The sequence below is a fragment of the Lissotriton helveticus genome, chromosome 2_1, assembly GCF_964261635.1.
Source record: "Lissotriton helveticus chromosome 2_1, aLisHel1.1, whole genome shotgun sequence".
Lineage (NCBI taxonomy): Eukaryota > Metazoa > Chordata > Amphibia > Caudata > Salamandridae > Lissotriton > Lissotriton helveticus.
Window position 1 is genome coordinate 1774370860 of NC_136059.1, and position 19538 is coordinate 1774390397.

General features: G+C 45.7%; 1 long non-coding RNA gene across 1 annotated transcript in view; it reads right to left on the bottom strand.

Annotated features, from left to right (window-relative positions):
* Nucleotides 1–420: 420 nt before the first annotated feature.
* LOC144819923 (uncharacterized) overlaps nucleotides 421–19538 on the bottom strand; it is a 148101-nt gene continuing 128983 nt past the window's right edge. The window contains exons 2-3 of the long non-coding RNA XR_013607624.1: nucleotides 4323–4516; nucleotides 421–1374 (exon numbers count right to left, since the gene is read on the bottom strand). This is a non-coding gene — a long non-coding RNA (uncharacterized LOC144819923). The remainder of the gene's footprint in view (nucleotides 1375–4322; nucleotides 4517–19538) is intronic.

The window sequence follows — 19538 nt, forward strand, 5'->3', positions numbered from 1 at the left end:
CATTGTTTTTTAATTTTCAAAAAGAAAATCCTGCTGTGGGATTTTCTTTCTGAAAATAAAAAAAACTTTGAAACTATGCCATATGGCTCTATATTGTTGACTGAACTATAAGGCAAATTTACAACGCATTGACAGGAAGACCTGTGATGGTTGTTCCTGCCAATGCTAGAAATGCCTGCTGGGCCAGTGGATTTTTCTAAATTTGGCTCGAGGCACCTCAGTCAGGGTGACAGAGAAATGTACCCACTAGCCCTTGCTGAGAATCCACTAAATTATAAATCAGGCCAACAATTCTGAATTCTAGGGGTCTTTTGTGTAAATACTTTAAATTTGGGCCAAAGAAATTAATCATTGAAATAAAAAAATAATTAAAAAAGTAGAAAAACATAGCGGTTGGTAACAACATTTCCATCCATTAAATGTTGTCATGATGGCCAATTTACACAAGCAAAATAGTGTTACATATGTCAGACCATTCTGAAGGGAAGGATATACAGAATTTGTAGGTTTTACCAAACACGTGTCTCAACCAGAGCTAACAGCTAAGCTGCAGATCATAATGATTTTTCATCATGCAGCAATTCTAATGGGAAAATCTACTGAATGAAAAATGAGTATGAAGAAAACCTATGTACAAGCACAAGCTGCTAAGTTTACGAACAGGTGTTAATAGTGGGCTTGTGAATTTTGGGGTTACCCATATTATAATTTGTTTCAGAGGGCATTTTGCATAATCTGTTCTTTCTTTTACACTGGCATACATTTGGAAGCCAAGCCCACAGAGAAATTCAATTGGTAATAACAAATGTTCTACTATTTTGTTCTCCTGAAATAAAATGAGTACTCCACATGTGTGGCTGGGGTCTAGCATGTGTAATACAAAATACACTGAAAAGAGACCTGCATAGATCACATATCGTTCCACAAGAATAATGCTTTTTCTACAAATAGGGTGTTTGTAGAATTTGGGCACTAGCTCCACCTCCACCCAATCCTACATTTCTGGAAAATATACACCCAGGAGCATCGAGGGTGATATTCTCAACATCACCTCCTCTGGGACAAGCTCAACCTCCGGCTCCTACTTTGAGAAGTTAAGGTATTGCAGATTGTGGTTCCTGTTGTTGGGCTGTGGTTCTGGTAGTGGTGCTGTTGATCCAGGGGAGATCTTGTCCGAAAGAGGAGGGCACAGTAGGTACGTTGCACTGGTCAGTTTCTTGGCAGCAACCACCTTCATTGAGGCAATCTTCTTTTATGGGTTAGCAACACTTAACACAAGAACACACACTTAGCAGAGGACTCTGGAGTCACTGTCAGATAATTTGCACACTTCTCTCAGTCTCATTATTATGCTTGATGTGATGTCTTTTGCACCTGGAGGCAACACAAATTATGCACGAAGTCGGTTAGAATTGTGCACTGTAGCCAATGCAATGCATATCATCATCATCAAAAATCCTTAAAAATATTGTACCAAGGCATGAACCAGTATTTTTCCTAAACAATACACCGGAATAGCTACAGCACCCCATTTGGGAGGCAGGAGAGACAAGGAAAAGAATGAATAAATGAATTTAATAATTTCTGATGTCCCTCCTTGGCCTATGGGAATCCTTTGTGAGGCAGAAGGCAGGCATCATTGAATAAATGAATTAAATATGTGTTGGTGTCCCTCCAAGACACGTGTGTACTCTATGGGAGGCAGGGGAAGCAGAAAACAGTCCAATAAATGAATAATATAATTGTTACTGTCCCTCCCTCTAGGTCTCCTGGAACCCCTATGGGAGTCATGAGGGAGCAAGTAAAAATGTAGTAGATTAATTATTCAATTGCTGGTATCCCTCCAGAGCCCTATGGGAGGTGAGGAAAGGCAAAAATTTAATACATGAATACAATAATTGTCAGTACCCTCCAATGTCCACAGGTTCTCTATAGGAGCCAGGGCAGGTGGGAAAAAGCAAATAAATTAATAAAATATTCCTGGTGTTCCTCAGGGGCCTAAGGGTACTTTGAAAATAAATGTCTACCAAGGAAATACATAAATGAATGAAACAATTACTGCTGCCCCTCAATGACTTATGAGGAATCCATGGGAGGCAGGTGGAACTGGCCAAAATTAAATAAATTACTACAATAATTTCTTGTGTTCCTCCATAGGAGGTGGGGGCAGATACACATTTTATAAATCAATAAAACATGTGGCAGTGTCCCTCCAGGTACTATTGGGATGATAAAGAAGGCAGGCGGATAGGCAAAAATCAAATAAATTAATTAAATAATTGCTGGTGTCTATTCAGGGTCGATTGATAACCTAAGGAAGCCAGAGGGGGTAGGCAAAAATCCCAATACAATATTTAAATGATTAGTGGTGTCCCTCCAGGGCCCATCGGGACACTATGAGAAGCAGGGAAGTAGGGAATAATTCAATAAATTAATTAAACACAGCATCATTGTAATACAATCACCTACAAGCACACATCAATACATCAGGAAAAAATGAACAAAAATGTCATGGACATATTCTATCATTGTTCCCAGAAAATGGCTCTTAAACGTTTAATGTAAGGATTGAAGTACACACTGGCCGCACAAAATGGTGGTAGCTACTAGCTCATCCACCATATGTCAATCAAAGGAGGGGCATGGGCAACAAAGACAAAATGGACACTACAAACACGCATTCATTAGCACCACAAAATGCTGGTGGTCACATGGCTAGCAAAGACAGAGGCAAAGAGAACAAACACAAAATGATCACAATACACACACACTTCCTACACAAAACGGCCACCACCATAGGGCAAGAAAAAAAGGAGGCATTGAGAACATAGAAAAACTGGCAACCCATAACAAACACACACTCTAGTTACACAAAATAGGCCCAGCTACATTGCCAGCAAAAAAGGAGACATGAAGAACTAAGAATATGGTTGCCCTATCCTGCCTGGAGCACCTTACCCCACTCAAAATACCCTTATAGAAATGCATGGAATGGATTGTGCAGATATATATTACAAAATTTGCCTCGGCCCAAACATGGGATTGACCCAGCACCAGGAAATTAGAAATGTCAGAACATGTAATAAAATAACATGTGAATATTTCCCATCAGACAACATCAATTACTGGTCCGAAATTCTTTCAAAACTTTCAGAAAAAGAAAAACACACCATCAACCATGTTGCCCTTACGCAACAAATGGGAGGCAAGAACATGGGGACTTAGGTAGGTGAGAACAAAAGAACATATCTGGCTTCATGGGTCTGGAATCAATAAGCCACACTGGCCCTAGCCAGCAATAGATAGAGGTACACAAAAAATACCTAGCATTTTGCATTTAATACAACAGCATCCACAAGCCCTAAAATTATTATATAACATGTAATATAGTAGCAGTGAGAATGTGAAAAATACTTTAAAATTACACCTAAGGACTAGTGCAGGGCAGACTAGACCCCAAACACTACAATAACAGGACAGTAAAAGGATAAAACACATGAAAAAGGAAAAAATGTGTTTATAACCCCAGGCCTCCGCCATCCACCGTTCCAAAATGAAACATTTTCCCTTAAGCAAACTTAGGGCCCCATTAGGATGACGGGCGGACATTGTCCGCCCGCCACCCTATCGGAGGACGGGACCGCCCGCCATAAGGGCGGGGGTCCCGTGGGGGGAATTAGCATGTGCCCACCACAGTGGCGGGCACATCCTGTAGTTTTAGCATTGTGGAGGGCGGTGCACTCTGCACCGCCCGCCACAATGCTAAAAATGCTTTTTCGCATTTGCATATGCAAGGCGGCAGGCACCGCGCGGTACCCCCCCTGTCCTCCCCCACCTCTGCCTACACCAGGGGGGCCCGCAGGGGGCCCCCGCAGCTAACACTGCCTGCCTTTCCGTGGCGGCATTGCCACCGCGGAAAGGCACCTTTCCCTCAGCATCGTAATATGGCTGGCGGTGTCCATTGGACACCGCCACCATAATATTCCCTTTCTGCCGCGGTCGCAAGGCAACCGGGGCGGAAAACAGCCGGGCGGGGTTTTTCACCGCTGCCATATCCCCCGCCATCCTAATATGGCGGGGGGCATTTGGGCTTGTGATGTCGGGCGGATTGCCTCCGCCAGGCCGTCGGTGGCCACTGCCAGCCTGGCGGAGGCAATCAGCCCGACATCTTAATGGACCCCTTAATGTCAAAAAAGGCCCCTAACTCCTAATTCTAAGCCATCCAATAATGAACAAAAAAATACATATAAAGTAATACAAAATAGTGGTGCATGCCCTCTCTAAAGAAACATATTATTCATAAAGTACTGCATGGAACTTACTTGATTTTTCTGAAAATTCCAAGGGTGTCGGTGCAGTAGAGATTGAAGACAAAAGTAGAGTGATAATCTCCCTCCAAAATCCAAATCCACAATGATCAAGGGCTCAACAAAACAGAGGGAGGAGCCTTGAGGGTGGGAAAATTAAGTTGCTGATGTGTGTATAGTAGCTTCCCAGTCTCAATGGCACTTTGTTCCTGTTAAAAAAAGGAAAAATGTGCATCATGCTTTAAAAATTACCTGAATGGTCAACTCCAAAATGCAATTGTGAGTTGATTTTACAGTCATTCACTTTAAAAGAACTACAGCTTGCGTTTAGATTTATAATTTCAAACTCAAAAACTGCCCAAAAGATCCACCCAGGTCAAAACTTTACCTAAAATGCTTGTTGACCGTATGCATTAAAGGAACTGATGCTCATGTCGGGAAGATGCCATTCCTGTTGGGAAGTTTTCCAATGCATTTGTGCCAATTGCATTGGTTCTGTGTATCTCTCGTTACAATATCTCTCAGAACTGGAGTATTGTAGCTCAACACGGGGTAATTGAGTAATCTCAGTAATTATTCATTAATTTTGTTTGCAAAATTATCAAAAGTTAGCTAATTACAAACAGCATAAGACCTCTGGGAAGCAAGTTGTACACATAAATGCTTCAAGTGCCTCGTTATCAAAACTGTGAAGATAAAATCCCTGGAAGAAGACAAAGTAGCACTAACCAGGAGGACACACGGGTGGTTCGTGATCCTGAGCAACACCAGGCCCCTACCACAGGGATATTTAGGCACTGGCTTCTCAAGAACAGTGAAGGAATCCTTTCTGCAGTTGAGGATGGGGGTAATACCATCAAAGGAACATCTTCCCCCGTGGAGACGCTTGGAATTCAACACAAAATGCAGACTCTGCGAAAAACCCAAAGGAGGATGTTTTGCACCTGCTATGCCCTAGATAGTGAACGAAGGAGACAGTTAACACAGCTTTGGAACCAAAGACGTCTGCGAACCCGCCGACAAGCCCTGTTGGCAAGCTTTAAGGGGGACGACATTCAATTAGCCTGTAGACTGGTTTGCTTTATGAAATTAGTAAACACAGCGCTAAACCCAGCAGCTAGTCCATGAACTGGATAAACTTCGATTTGCTTTTGTACATATTTATATTTTTCATGTTTGCAAATCTTGAAACAGTTTTATATTAATGTTATTGTACTGAATTGACCTGTTTTTTAATTTTTATTTTTTATGTGCTTTACAACAGTGCTCAACTATGTATTTTTAGACAAATTGCAAAGATTTTAATTAATTGTGCAATAAAGAATTTACTTACAAAAAGCATAATTAAAATTTCACCCTGGCATTATATTTAGTAAAATACAATTTTTCATATGGTTTCCCGGAATGTTTGTCTTATCGGTTTTATTGGCCTTTGAACTCTATGCACTTTATCCCTTCTAAACTGGAGTAAAATGCCTGTGTTCCTCCTTGAAATGCGCTGAAATTGGCCTAAACTGGTTGACACAATTAACTATGGCCATAATATATGGTGCAGAAACATATCTCTGGCACAGTTATGAAACGTTAAATGCCAATTGTAGACTGCAGCACCTATTGAGCCTCCCACTACAGTGGCAGTGAAAACATGGCTTCAGGACTACCATGTGTAGAGTAAAAACAACACAATGCCCACAGACCTGTCAAAATGCCCCTTTGACAGATGGTGAAACCTGCTTTTAAATATTAAATAAGTCAGCCCTAAGCACACTGCTGCCCACAAGGTAGGGTGCATAATATTTAAGAGTGGAACACGTGTCACACTAGAAATGGCATGGTTCCCCAATACCTATGTCCCCATACCTGCATTGTTACTGATCACACTTAACTGGCAAATAGGGAAAGTTTAAGTATTGATAATACACTCTAATTGATTATTTTTTTACCTCTGCCAACTACAGAAGGGGGTGGTTTTCTTCCCCTTGCAGCAAGACCAGTTAAGATGGACCCAGGGACTGTACTAACTTGACAAGAGAGCTGCTTTTTGATAGGTAAATGTAGGGGGTACCTGGAGGAATCACCCTAGTCAGATTGGCATTAACCCTGGTGGAATGGGAGCCAGCCCCCGCCCCAAGAACTGGTTTAAAGTGGACACAGATAAGGAGACTGGTAATATCTTTGAACATGTCTAAGGGTGGCACACAGGCTCTGCACAAAGGAAGAATGGTATTCTCATCTTATATTTTGTGAATAAGGTGCTCTCTGGGATTTGTATCCACTAGGACAAAAACAAACTGCTGCAAATGTGGGTACGCTTGCCCTGCAGACCTTTATCCCATTGATTATGGAAGAGCTAGGAGTCACTCTATCAACTGGTTGGTGCCAACCATAAATGTGGCACCCCAAGGCATCCTCCTAAGAAGACTTTCTGGACCTTTGGAAGAACAGAAGAAGGAATACACTTGCTGTTTGAAACCTGTGAGGAGACCTAAACGGATTGACCTGCTCCCATTTGTAATCAGGACAATGAAATGGAATTCAAGGGTCAGTGAGCTGACCTCCTCTGTGGCTACATGGAGCAACAAGCTGTATGATGCCTTTTTCCCTAACATGCAAACCTGACAAGTTGCATTTAGACCTGGACTGGACAATACTGGTGTCCTCTACTGGAATGTGTCCCGAGAGCTAATTGCTGTTCCTGAGGTCCTTGGAACCTTGGCTGCCTCTAACTGGACTTCTCCTACAGACTCTGAAAAGCTGTGGGACTTAGAAATATTCTAACTTCCAGCCACCGGAAGACTGTGACCAACCACTTGATCAGATCCAGCCAAGTTGCAACTTCACTGTGCTGAAACACAGGTTTCTCAACCTAAGAACTCCACATCAGCAAATCCATTTTAGCAGGTCATATGCAAGAAGGTATCCTGCCTCATAGAACTTGTCATTGGATACCATCTGCAGCCTTCCCCAGTTGGAGGATTCTTAGCTCCAAAAAAGATACCATGTCCAAACATAGCAATCTTGACTGGGCAGGGTGAGAAAGATATCCGTCCGACAAAAGGACTTTCTTGGGTGCAAAATTTGAACTTTTCCCACTCTGAGCTTTTCTTTTCACATCAAAAGCTTCCTCAGATTCTCACACAAGGCTATTTGGCTTTAAGAAAACTTCTTCAGATCCTCACTGCAACCTCGCCCCGCTGACAATTTTGACTTTTATTTCAGAGAATAAGTCCTAAGAAAAAAATCTTTGAGCAGGAAGAACCTGTTTGGTGTTGATGCAGCGGAAGCGGGGGCGAACATTTGTTTACCATCCATAACAAATATCAATAACCATCTGTCTTTTCCCTACATAGAATAAATTTGGCCCGTACCTATAATAACTGGTACTCCGATGAACCTTTTGAGAGTTTTTAGGGACTGGCTATTGTCAAGACGTATAATACCCCCCTTATGAGGACCTACAACAAAGGGAATATTCTATGAACAAGCTAATTATTACAATGTACAAATCACATTACCCTAATCATCAATAAATGGTAGACTCTGTTTTACTTATCACTTTGCTTTTATCTATTTCTTAAGAATATGAATGGTCAATCAATTGACACAATATTGAATCACAGATCATCACACAAAGGAAAGTAAGTAATTCACAATAACATCTCATTAAACAAGCATTGGTCAGTGGATAGGTGAAAAGACAAAATAAATATTGAAATAAGATCAATGCAATTATAGAGTAACATACAAACATAGAGGAAACTATTGCACAGTGTACTAATAGTCTGAAGAGCTAACCCTCCAGTCAGAGGGGAAAACTGGGGCAACCTCACAAAGATATGAGGAGCAAAGTTTAAGAGTCAGGATCAGACATCAGCAGCCAAAAAAGGAGCTTAAGGAAACAGCAACACAGGTCTCTCCACACAGGTAAACATCTCTCTCCTAAAAAATGCTCTCTCTTCAAAAATGCTCTCTCTCAAACAATACTCTCTCCCCGCATAAAGTCTAACACTATTAGTTATACCCTAAATTTTAAAGTCTATCCCTAATTTGTATCAAAAGTCCAAACATTTCACAGGTTTCATTGGTCCAGGAAGATAGAGTGTTCAGCCACGCTGCTTCCATCACACCTAACTTTCAAAAGTTCTTTGTTAGAGCCAGGCTGTCGTCATCGTCCTTCAGCAAAGGAAATCACGATATTCTTCTTCCTAGGCTCTCGCATATTTTCAAAACATTTGCAACATTTTACTAGAACAGTTATCCCCAAAATTAAATATTTCTTCAGACAGTATGTAAGTTCCATTGATATCTTTCATGAGGCCGTCAACAAGAAAATAACAAAACAATCATTACAAAGGACAAAATACAATTCTTTGGAGCCTACGGTTAAAAAGCTAATTAAACCTAACAGTGGTTTGAGGCCTTCTCTGTAATGTGTGCCGTTTTCTCTAGGAGAAATAAACAAACTTAGGTATTTGTTCACATAAAAAGCTCCATTAAATTATGCATTTTAGTCTTCTTTTGTTCTAATATATACACAAATATTCTCAACAAGTATTTTATGCAATTAATATCACTTACATAAAGCTCTTTTATTAATGCGTTTCATTTACTTTTTGCACATGAAGCTCAAACCCCTGAACATTATTTCTCTGCTAACTTTGGTGCAGAAATCATTTACGGCCTACATAAATCGTTTGGCATTTTCTCCTGTACATTTCTCGATTCCCTTTCTAAAATACCCCCATGTTAATATTTTTTCTCAGTTAGTTTCATTACCTCCCGTCCCTCCCTCGCCTTCCTTCAGCACAATTAAGGCCCCGCCTCCCACCCAGACCCACCCCCAGCATAAAAACTCTGCCCGCCCCCACTTCCACCTGTTTTTTTCTGTCTCACTAGTGAGACTTACCCTTTCAGTTCCTCCCTGTGGCGGTGCCGGGGAGTCTTCGGTTTGGTTCTCTGCTGCGGCGGTGCCCTCGGCTGAGTTCTCCTGGCGGTGCCGCCTCTCCTCGTTTCCCTCGTGGTATGGGGGCGGAGCGGTGGCTCAGGAATCCGCAGCGGTGTTTGGCGGTCCGCCTGTGGCTGGGGCTGTGTTTCCGGGTCGGGCTGCGTGGCTGCCTCCTCCCGGTGTGCTGTCTTCCAGGAGTCCAGGTAGGACGGGTTTGTGCCCGTTTCCTTTTTTGTTTCTTGGCGGGGCGCATTGCTTCTTGCACCCGGGGACTGCCGCTCTGACGGCTGCCCGGTGAGGGGCTGGGCATGGCCCAGCCCCCTTGCTGAGGTCCCCCTGCTCCTCTGAAGTGCTCCGTGTGGGTTTTCCGGGGCTTCCCTGTGCCTTTTTCCATCCACGGCTCCTCGGCTTCACATTTCCTTTTTCGTGCCTTCTGGGATTGTGTGCCGCTGACAGATTCTTCGCACTGCTGAGGCGTAATTGTACATATTTACGGCCTGTGGTTTCTACAGCCTGCTTGTGCGTTTTTCTTGCCCTGTGGATGTTGTATGCAGACCGGCCTTGGTGCTGTGCCTCAGTGAAGTCCTTTGGTGGCACTGGTTTTCGCTGGATGGCTTCCGTTCTTGTCCTGCTGCTCCATGTTCCCTTTGGTGGTAGCCTTGATGGTTGTCTGCCCCTCGGTCTGCTCCTGTCGGGGTCGCATGGGGATTGGTTGGGGGCGTACTGGTGTTCTCTTCCTCTGCTGCTGGGTCTCCGGTCCCCCTGGGGTGCCCTTGTCGCAATGGGCTCCGTGGGGGGTGTTCTGCCTTTCTTGTCTCATGATGGTGCTGGCCTTGTTTGTGGCTGCCCTGTCCTGTGTTCTGGGGTTTGGTTGATGCCTTCCGCGTCCCGTCCTCAACCGGCTGGTCCTTAGTGCGCGTGGTTCCCGTCTGGGTCCTTGGGTGTGGATCCTTCTCCCGCCTCTGCTCTGTGTGTGGCTCCGGGGTGGTGAGCGTTCGGGCCGTGGGTCGCTGGACTCCTGTGCTGGTCGGCAGGGTTTTTCCTGTTTCCTGCTGAGCGGGGCCTGTGGGTTTCTTTCCTTGGTGTCCCCGGCCCTCCCGGTTGGGCTTGCCCTTTTGTGCCGGGGTGGGGGTTCGTGCTGTGGGTAGCGTGCGTTGCTCGTACTTGTTGTGGGTGCGTGGTGCGTGTGGCTTTGTCCGCTGTGGTGCTGCCCTGCTGACTGTTGCTTGGCGGTTACCTGTGCGGCCTGCCATTGGCGGTCTCTTCCCGGCCCTCCTTCTACCTTCTGCGCTGTGTTGGTCCTGATTGGTTTCAGGTTTCTCTGCTCTCTTGGTTTGCGCCAGGGCGTTCGCTTCTGGGCTGCGCGTCCCTGTCTTCCTCCAGTGGCTTTGCTTCTTGGTGTGGGTCGCCCCTTTCCTCCTGTTGTGCAGTTGGCCTCTGTCCTGACCGCGCTGCTTGGTGGGCCTGTTCTGCTTGGCTGCTGCTGTGGCACTGGCTGGCCTGTTCTCGGCTTCTTCTGTGCCCTCCTTGGTGCTGGGTTTCGTGGAGTTTGCGGTGGCGGTTCGTGGTGGCTGCATGTCGCTATCTTGGGCCCTCTGCTTGCCTTGCCTTGGTTGGGGCGTCCTGCCTTTCTCCCGTGCCTTGCACTGGGGCCTCTCCGTGGTCCCTGCTGTGGGTTTCTCCTCCGTCTTTTGGGTGGGCGCGGTTTTGTCCGTTTCTTTTGCCCTGGCTGACTGCCTCTTGGTCAGTGTGCCTTGCCCTGTTGGGTTCCTGTCACTGCTGTATGTTCTTGGGTGCTGGGTCGGCTTGGTGCGGGTTCCGCCGGTTTGGAGAGGGTTTGGCTGTCTCCAGTGCCTGTCTCCGGTTCCTGCGGGGTGGCTCTGTGGGACTGGGTGTCCTGTTTGCTTGCCATGTGTTCCGTCTGATGGGTTCCTGTCGGTGGGGCTTGGGTCTGGGGCCCGCTCCGTTCTGGTGCTGTGGCTGGGGTGTCCGGCGGCTTTGTGCCTGTCCTGGTTCTCCTGGGGGTCTGCTCCTGGATTTGGCCTGTGCCCTTCCACCCTTCGGGCTGCCTTTCCGCGGGCCCTTCCTGGTGGTTTTGGCATGCCCTGTATTTTGGGGTCGCTTCTCCCCTCTTCCCTGTCACTGCTTCTTTTCTGCGTTTCCTGCGAATCTATGTGGGGTATGCCCGTTTCTGTGTTGCATCCTTCCTCTTCGGCCTCGGGCCTTCGCCCTGGGTCTTCCCGCTTGTCCAGACGCTCTTGTGAGCTCAGCCCTGTTCCCTTGTCCGGTGGGTGCCTGGTCTCTCTTCCTTCATGGGTTCGGCCTTGTGGCCCCGGGGGCTCCTCCGGCGTGTCCTGTGGCTGCTGGTGCTGGTGCGCCTGGCTTCTGCAGTGTTCCCTGGGCTTGTTTTCTTCTTCTAAGCCTGTCGCTCTGGCTCCTGTTGGGTTGGTCTCCGGGGTCTGTTGTCCCTGCTGCCCTTGTCGGTCGGTCCACGGGGGGGGGGCTCTCCTGGTGGCTCGGCCACTGTTGCCTTCTGGCTCGGTGTTCGCTGGCTCCTCCGGCTCCACTTGTGGTGGCTTCGGTTGCCGGCCTGTTCGGGCTTGGCTAGGTTTGGGTTCCTGTTCTGGTTCCTGCTGCTCTCCCGGGGGTCCGCTTGCTGGTGGCTGTTGCGGTGTTTTGGCCTTGCCCTGGTGTCCTTTCGGGGCTCTCTGCAGGTCTGTGGGTGTTGGCCCCATCTGACTCTCCGGTGGCATTGTCCTTTGCCGCTTCCTGGGTGGGTCCAGGTTCTGGTCCTTGTTCCTTGGTTGCCTGCGTCCTGTTTCTGTGGACTCTGGTCTGGGTGCTGGGGCTGTGGGCTCTCTGCCTCTGTGGGTGAACTGTGTGCTGGCAGTTCTGTTATGCTGGGTCCTTCCTTCCTCCTTGGTTTTCCCCCTCCTTTCCTGGGTTTTCCCCCTCCTTCCCTGGGTCTGGACTGTTGGTGGGTCTTTGGGGCCTCCCTGTGGTGGTCCTGTTAGTGGCACCGGGGTCGGCCTGGGTGGCCCGGTTTGGGTCTCTGGACTGGGGTCCCGGGTCTTTGGGGGGGGGGGGGCGTCTGGCCCTCTCCTGGGCCTCTGGCTCTTCTGTGTGCCTTTCCCTGCCATGCCTTTTCCTTAGTTCGGGCCTTTCTGGTGCGGGCTCTGTGGGTCTGTTCTCGGGGGTTGTTGGTTACTCCCTGTTGGCCTTGGGCTCCTTGTTTTCCCCTCCTGTCCGGGTTGTGTGGCGCTCGGTGGGGGTTTCTTCCGGGGGTTCCGTGCCCTTTGATGTTCCGAGCCCTTCCCCTGGATTCTGTGCGGGGCTTGCCCCTGCTGCCTGGCGGTTGTGCGGCTGGCCTTGGCTGGGTTGGGGGTTTTCGGCCGGCTGGCGGTGGCTTGCGGTGGCTTGCGGGCTTCCCGTCGGTCCTCCTTTCGGCTGTCCTATGCTTGGTGTTTGCTGGCCTTTGGGCCTGGGGTTCTGCTCTAGGTGTTGTTCCCATGGTGCTGGCCTCCTTTTGGTGTAGCAGTTCGCTCCTTCTGGGGCTCTTCTGGGATTGTCGGTGGCTCCTCTGCGGGTGCAGGGGAGCGGTTTTCCTGCTTCTTGGTACTCCTGGCTTCCTTGCGTGTTGCCTGGGGTCTGTTGCCTGGTTTTCTTTTCCGGGTCTGGTGTGTTTTATTCACCGCCCTGTCGGGTCCTTCCCTTCGGGGTCTTTGCTGCTGGTGTTGGATGTCCTATCCGATCCACCCTTTGGGCTCCTTGGGGTCTTGGGTTGTGGCTCTCGGGCCTTGTTTTTTGGTTGCTGTCGCCCCTGCGGGGCGCTTGGGGATATTGTGGGCCCTGTCTTGTGCGTTCACTTCTGTCTGGTCTGTGTGGTTCTGCTGGTTTTGGGTCCGGTTCCGCCCCTTTTTCCCTCCGTCGGCTCGGCGTTTTCGCTCTGTCATGGGGTGGTTTTGGACTGTGTTCTGTCCTGCTCCTTCCTTGGCTGTGGAGTCTCGTTTGCTCAGTTTCGCTGTCCGGCCTCTTTTTGCTGTGGTGCCGGCTGGTTGTGGTGTCCTTCCGGGTGGCGGACTCTGTTTGTTCGCTTTGGTCCGGCTCTGGTGTTTGCCTTCCCCCGCTCATTGGGTTGTTGGTTTCGGTCCCCAGCCGTGGTGGCTTTTCATCTGGTGGGGGTTTGGGCTTCGGAGTCTTGTCCTCTTTGCGAGGCCAGGGATGTTGATCTGATGTGTTTGGGGCACTGTTTTGTGTTCTTTGTCACTCAGTTTTCCGTCTCTGTTTGCTTCTGCTTGCTATGTCCTCAATTGTGCTGAAGGAAGGCGAGGGAGGGACGGGAGGTAATGCATCCATTTCTAACGGTAATTGCATTACTCCTAGTCCTACTCCCTCGCCTTCCTTCAAGGACCCTCCCTCCCTCCCGGTGCGGTTCAACTGAGTGCTAGCTCGGCTTGTTTATGTACAGGTGGAGGTGGGGGCGGGCAGAGTTTTTATGCTGGGGGTGGGTCTGGGTGGGAGGCAGGGCCTCAATTGTGCTGAAGGAAGGCGAGGGAGTAGGACTAGGAGTAATGCCATTATCGTTAGAAATGGATGCATGACTCTTCTTAGTGATTTTCACACAGAAGGAGGATTAATCCGAGCAGGTTTAATTTGCGAAAATCCTGCTCCATCAGTGTATTTGACCTACTCTCCATCGAGGTTTGCCTGAAATCGTGCCTAGGTCTCGGTCACATGGAACGTTGACTACTTATTGATACTTTATTTTTTCTTGGCGTTTTTTGTCTTAAATCTCTCCCTCTGCAGCCCACAAATATCTATAATGTGGTGTGCGTACCCCGGGTGAGTACCGGGGCATCTACTTGAAAAAAATATTCCCAGGTAAGAGTGCTGGTCAGAGCCAACAGGGGCAGCTGGGCCTTCGGGCTCCTCCCGTGGCACCCTGCAGAAGAAAAGGTTGTCAGTGCACTGGATGGGCACTGGGGATCCCAAATCAAATAAAATGAAGGAATAATAAACAAGCTGCTGGAGCCGCTCATCTATTATTCACTGCTCTAGAGAAAGAGCATCCCAATATGCTCCACAAGGGCTTTTTACTTGCATTTTTTTGGAGCCTGCTGATGCCCCTAGCAGGGGTAGGGGCATCATCAAACAATTTTTAAATGCTATGGGGGACAGCAGTACAGGACTTTCTTTTTATGTGGGGAGTTCTCTGCCCCTAGTGTGGAGTTTCCCCAGTCGTAAACTTACTATAACCTCATAGTTTGGGAATAGCAAAAAAAATGGTAAACTAACACAACAGTGAAATATAGTTTACATTGGTGAATCTTTCCCATAATGTCTGATACAAATAATAAACATTTCTGGAATTGTTAGTGAAAACTTATCATATACCCTATATGGGGATTCAGAGTCTGACAGAAATGTAGCTTGCACCTTACCAATCAAAATTGTTCAATGTGGTGAAACATATGGTTCTGAATCATTGTTTGTAACCAAATCCACCTTGCTTTGAATAATTGAGAAATCTTGAGCATGGATGCTTGCTTGAACTTGCTTTTCAGGTGAATCTTGCTGATCCTTAATGGCAAGTATCATGGTGACACAGTCCTCCATATCCTGGTCATCATGTCTTGAATGGAACTAATTCTTATGAAGCTAATGTTGCAACCAGATGTGAAATACCCAATTGGTTCTGCATTTCAAGCTTTCTTTCCCCAGTTTTGAGCAGAGTTTTGAGTTTTCCAAATGAGTGCCTGACCCATAACGGTAACTGTTATGCTATAATCCAGTGGCATTCGAAGTTTGACCTTTGACAAATTTGTCTCTTGATTTATCCTCATTGTATCAGAAATAATGTTATGTCTCACTACTGAAACCTCTTGTTGGAGTATTTGTTTTCAAACATCTCTTTAATAGAATGAATAACAATCTGAACACTTTTCACAATATCAATATTTTCTAATAAGGGTGGGCTCTGGTAGCTCAAGAATTATTCCTGAATCATTTTTGTAACAATTTACCAGAATGTGGTGTCTGGTATATCATTCAAAATGTCATCAAAGTCACATTGAGAGACCGTGTGTCTTTCAATTACAGTGTGTGGTTCTTCTTAAAATTGTATTTTCAATCTGTCAGTGTCTTCTAAATAATAACTCCAATCAACAGAGGCTGTCTGGGTTGGGAGTTGACAAAGAGGTATGAATTTCGAAAGGTATTGAGCTTAGTCCCCAATAAAAGTCAATAGTAGTGCTCTTTTCGTTTCAGATTAAAATTGTTACTCTCCATTGCGAGTAAATACTTTTCAATTATTTTGATCAAATAGTTTCATATAATATACGGTTCACCAGGAGCATCAAGATATGCAGGTGTTGGGTAACACTGTAGGTTGACGGGTACGAGATAAATGATATGATGATGAAAAATATATTATGTAGACCATGAAGAAAGTGAAGTTGTAAGTAGCAGGAAATTCCTAAAATCTGATGGAGAGGCACAGTTTAAAACAGATTTGTATTGACATGGTGAGATAGTCAATATTCTAACACAGCAACGTGTTTGCTGGCGAGGAAGCAACAGCAGCGGCCAGTGCAGGTAAGCGTGATGGGGCGGGGTCCTGTTGGGGGGATGTCGACAGACGACGTAATAGTAGTTATTTATTTATTTAATTTTCCCTATTCCGTCGTCTGTCGACATCCACCCCCAGCACCCCGCCCCTCTGCGCTTACCTGCACAGGCTGCTACTGGGAAGTAGTTAACACTGATGGCGCGGAGTGAGTACAGAAACTCTTTCAGGGCAGACTCCATCCGAATCAGGAAACAAAGGCAAGGGAACATATCCGACATCCATTGCTAACAATAGGTTGCCGCAAAGAAGCACGATATGCACACATGGGGGTTCGCTTCCCAAACCTCATTGCCAAAATGTGGGATTAAGGTCGTTCACACCATGTTATGTATAACCTGTACATATTGGGATCCGAAGCTAAGCATTTCAGAGGCAAACTCACCTTACAGAGTTTTCGAGCATAGCCAATGGCCAGGAATCCAGAACATGTTACAAATGTAAACAAACATGCATGCACTGAGAACAAGGGGCATCAGAAGACAAGAAAAAGGACAGAAGATAAACGGAATAAGCGGAGCAGATGTTATGAGGAAACTATTAAATTGCCAGTAAAAAACACAGGTAACACACAGGGGCACTTAAACTTAAATACAGCCCATTTTCAATGTGATAGCACATTGTATATGAAGCACTGAAAGGATTGCATGAATCGAATATTCTACAACGATAAACAAAGGAGTACTGCTTACTCTGCCCCTCTTCAAGCTTTTCTCTTAATGAAAAGAAACACTTCTTGCGTAGATACTTGTTTAGGTCTGTGCTTTAACAGCATAGCTCTTGAATTGACCCATTGCTTGTGATATAGATAGAGTAAAAAATGGTACACCCGTTACAACCAGTAGCTTTCATTAGCTAGTCTTATTCGGATATTGATTTGAGACTTTGTCAATCACATACTGTCTCAGTTCAATGGATTGTTCATCTCTCTGTTAATGCTATTGACTGTTTGGGTGAACACGTCTACTCTGATCTAGTGATTGCTTGAACTGACTAAGGGGCCACATTGCCACTCTGGCCTCTCTATCTGCTCCTTCCGGGGCCACCTCGTGTCTTATTTCAAGTAGCTAATGCTACTAAGCACATTAAACCGGGATTTAGTGGCTTTGTCAGTGCTTGTTACCCTGGTGCATGGAGGTGCATACTGTGTACTTGATGACAATCATGTGGGGTGTAAATGTGTTTTAATATCATTTTTTGCTTAACACAGGATGGAAACCCTTGTGGCTGAGTTAGGGCTTTTGGTGGGTCCCCACTCCACTCTTCAGGGGAGACTGTTCCTGCTATTCGGTCACTTTCCCTTCAATGTGTCATTTTCCCCAGCCAGGCACTCCACGCAAGCCACCTTTTCAGGATGACTCTTTGGGGAGTATAGGGATGGATCTGAAATCAGCTCATTTGTTTCCATGCTGCCTTGCTGCTGCTTTTTCAACTAACAGCATGTGTAGGACTCCTCTGCATTATTCCCCACTGAGATGGAAGAGTGCACAGTGGAGAAAGAATGATTATAAAGTTACCTCATGTGTGCGTAAGCGCCACGAGAGCCAATTTTAATGTTATTGTTTGTCAAAGTCGTCTAGTAGCTTGTGTGTTTAACAAATACCATAAACATTTTAAGATATAAGTATGATATTTGAGCATTATGATCATTAAGATCAATATCTATTCATTATTCTGGTCCGCTATGCCATATCCTGATCACTTATGCCATGCCACTACAGGTAGGCATATGTACAATTTTGGCAACCAACTTCATGTGTGCTAGTTGTTCTTGAATCTAAGACTGATTTTTATAAACATGTTTCCTGGATCCCTTAACCAGAGGGAGATTAAGATATATATGTGCTGAGATGCATTATGGCTCTCTTACTGGGATATGTGTGACAAATTAGGGACACCAAGGGCCCGATTCACAGAACTAACTTAAGACAAAATCCTAAACTTACTACCATTTTGGTATTCACAGAAGGCACTTACTCATTTTGGTATTCACAGAAGGCACTTACTCATTTCGGTATTCACAGAAGTTAGGAGTCCTAACTTTAGGACTCCTTAATGCCTTCTGTGAATACCGAAAGTCTTCAAATTAGAATTTTTCTCAATTTAGTAGTAGTAAAGTTAGGACTCCTAACTTTAGGACTTTCGGTATTCACAGAAGGCATTTAGGAGTCCTAAAGTTAAGACTCCTAACTTATGTGAATACCGAAATGAGTGAGTGTCTTCTGGTGGGATTATAAATGCTCACTTGGCCACTGGATTCAAGATAGCCTGGCTGATGAGGATTATGAATCCGAAACCGGTCCCAGGATGCTTGTTTCCGGTCCAGGGAAGACATGGCTTGGCAGTTCGGGCTGGACTGTACCCATGAGGCACAGGGTCAGACTGATTTGCATATGGCCATGTCTGAACTGGGGTGGCTGAGTGGGCTAAAGAATGGTGATGGATTAAACCCAGATCAGTTGACTGGGGGTGAGTGTTTGATTTGCTCAAATGCTCCGTCCATGATCCCCTTTTGTATCGCATCAGCTAGGAGGAAGCATTGTGAAAAATATTCTGGCTCTTTGTCAGTTTATATTTACCTTTCCACCACTTTTTCTTGTGGATGAAGTAAGGGATCCTCTGTTTCTGCATCTTAAACATAGTCATGTTTCCTCTCATGAAAGACCCACAGATCTCAAGCTGGATTCCATGTATATGCTGATGACATGCAATTACATCACTAAGCCATTGGTGGGAATATCATCTCTTTTAAGGAGGAAGGTATTTGCCAAAGGAGATTTGATGATTAAGAATTGATTGACTCTTGACATGCACAAATCAGACGTCTTTTTGCTATGGTTCTTATTCCATGGCTTCCTTCCATTTGGACTGCAAGTATGGTTCATCAGAACCTGGGAATAGACCTCTATCATGAGCGTCATATGAATATTGAGTGCTCAACACTGCTCACAGAAAAAAATGTGCTTCCAATTGAGAGACACTGCTCCAACATATTCTTCTAAATATCTCACACGGCACACATTTGGCCATTGGTTGGTATATGCAAACACCTCGCATTCTATCTTTCCTAAAGATCTCTTTCCAGCAGGTGTTACTATATCAGGCTGAATAAACTAACACTTATTCCTTAAAAGGTGATATCACAATATGATGTGATGGCCCAGAGCAGACTGCTTTTATGCATTTACACTGCCTAAAGTACATAAATTTAACTCGGAATGCCTCCAAGAGAAAGCATGATTTTCGGGTAGCACAGCTGAATAAAAGGCAACTCTACCCTTTTGTTTCCAAACTCTGTTGTCTGAAAACCAAGCACTTTGTGAAATTCCAAGTTAAATATATGCACTTTAGGCCCTCAAGTGAATTAAAAAACACAGACAGTCATCTATTCTCTGAGCCACCAAAACTGTTGATTGTTTGGATCCCGAAGAGAAAAAAAAAGATTACTGCTTACGTCTTAATTTACAAATAGTCCCTATATGTGAAACGTAATCTGAAGTAAAACACTCCAGAGGAAGTTACAAAATACATACAGGATCTTGCCCTTGGTTTTTATTCTGTAGATTTGAAAGTAATGAACACAAACACAAACATTTTCCAGTGTCCCAGTAGGTATCAGAACTCGCCATTAATTTCAAATTTGCCTCAACAGGACACTCTA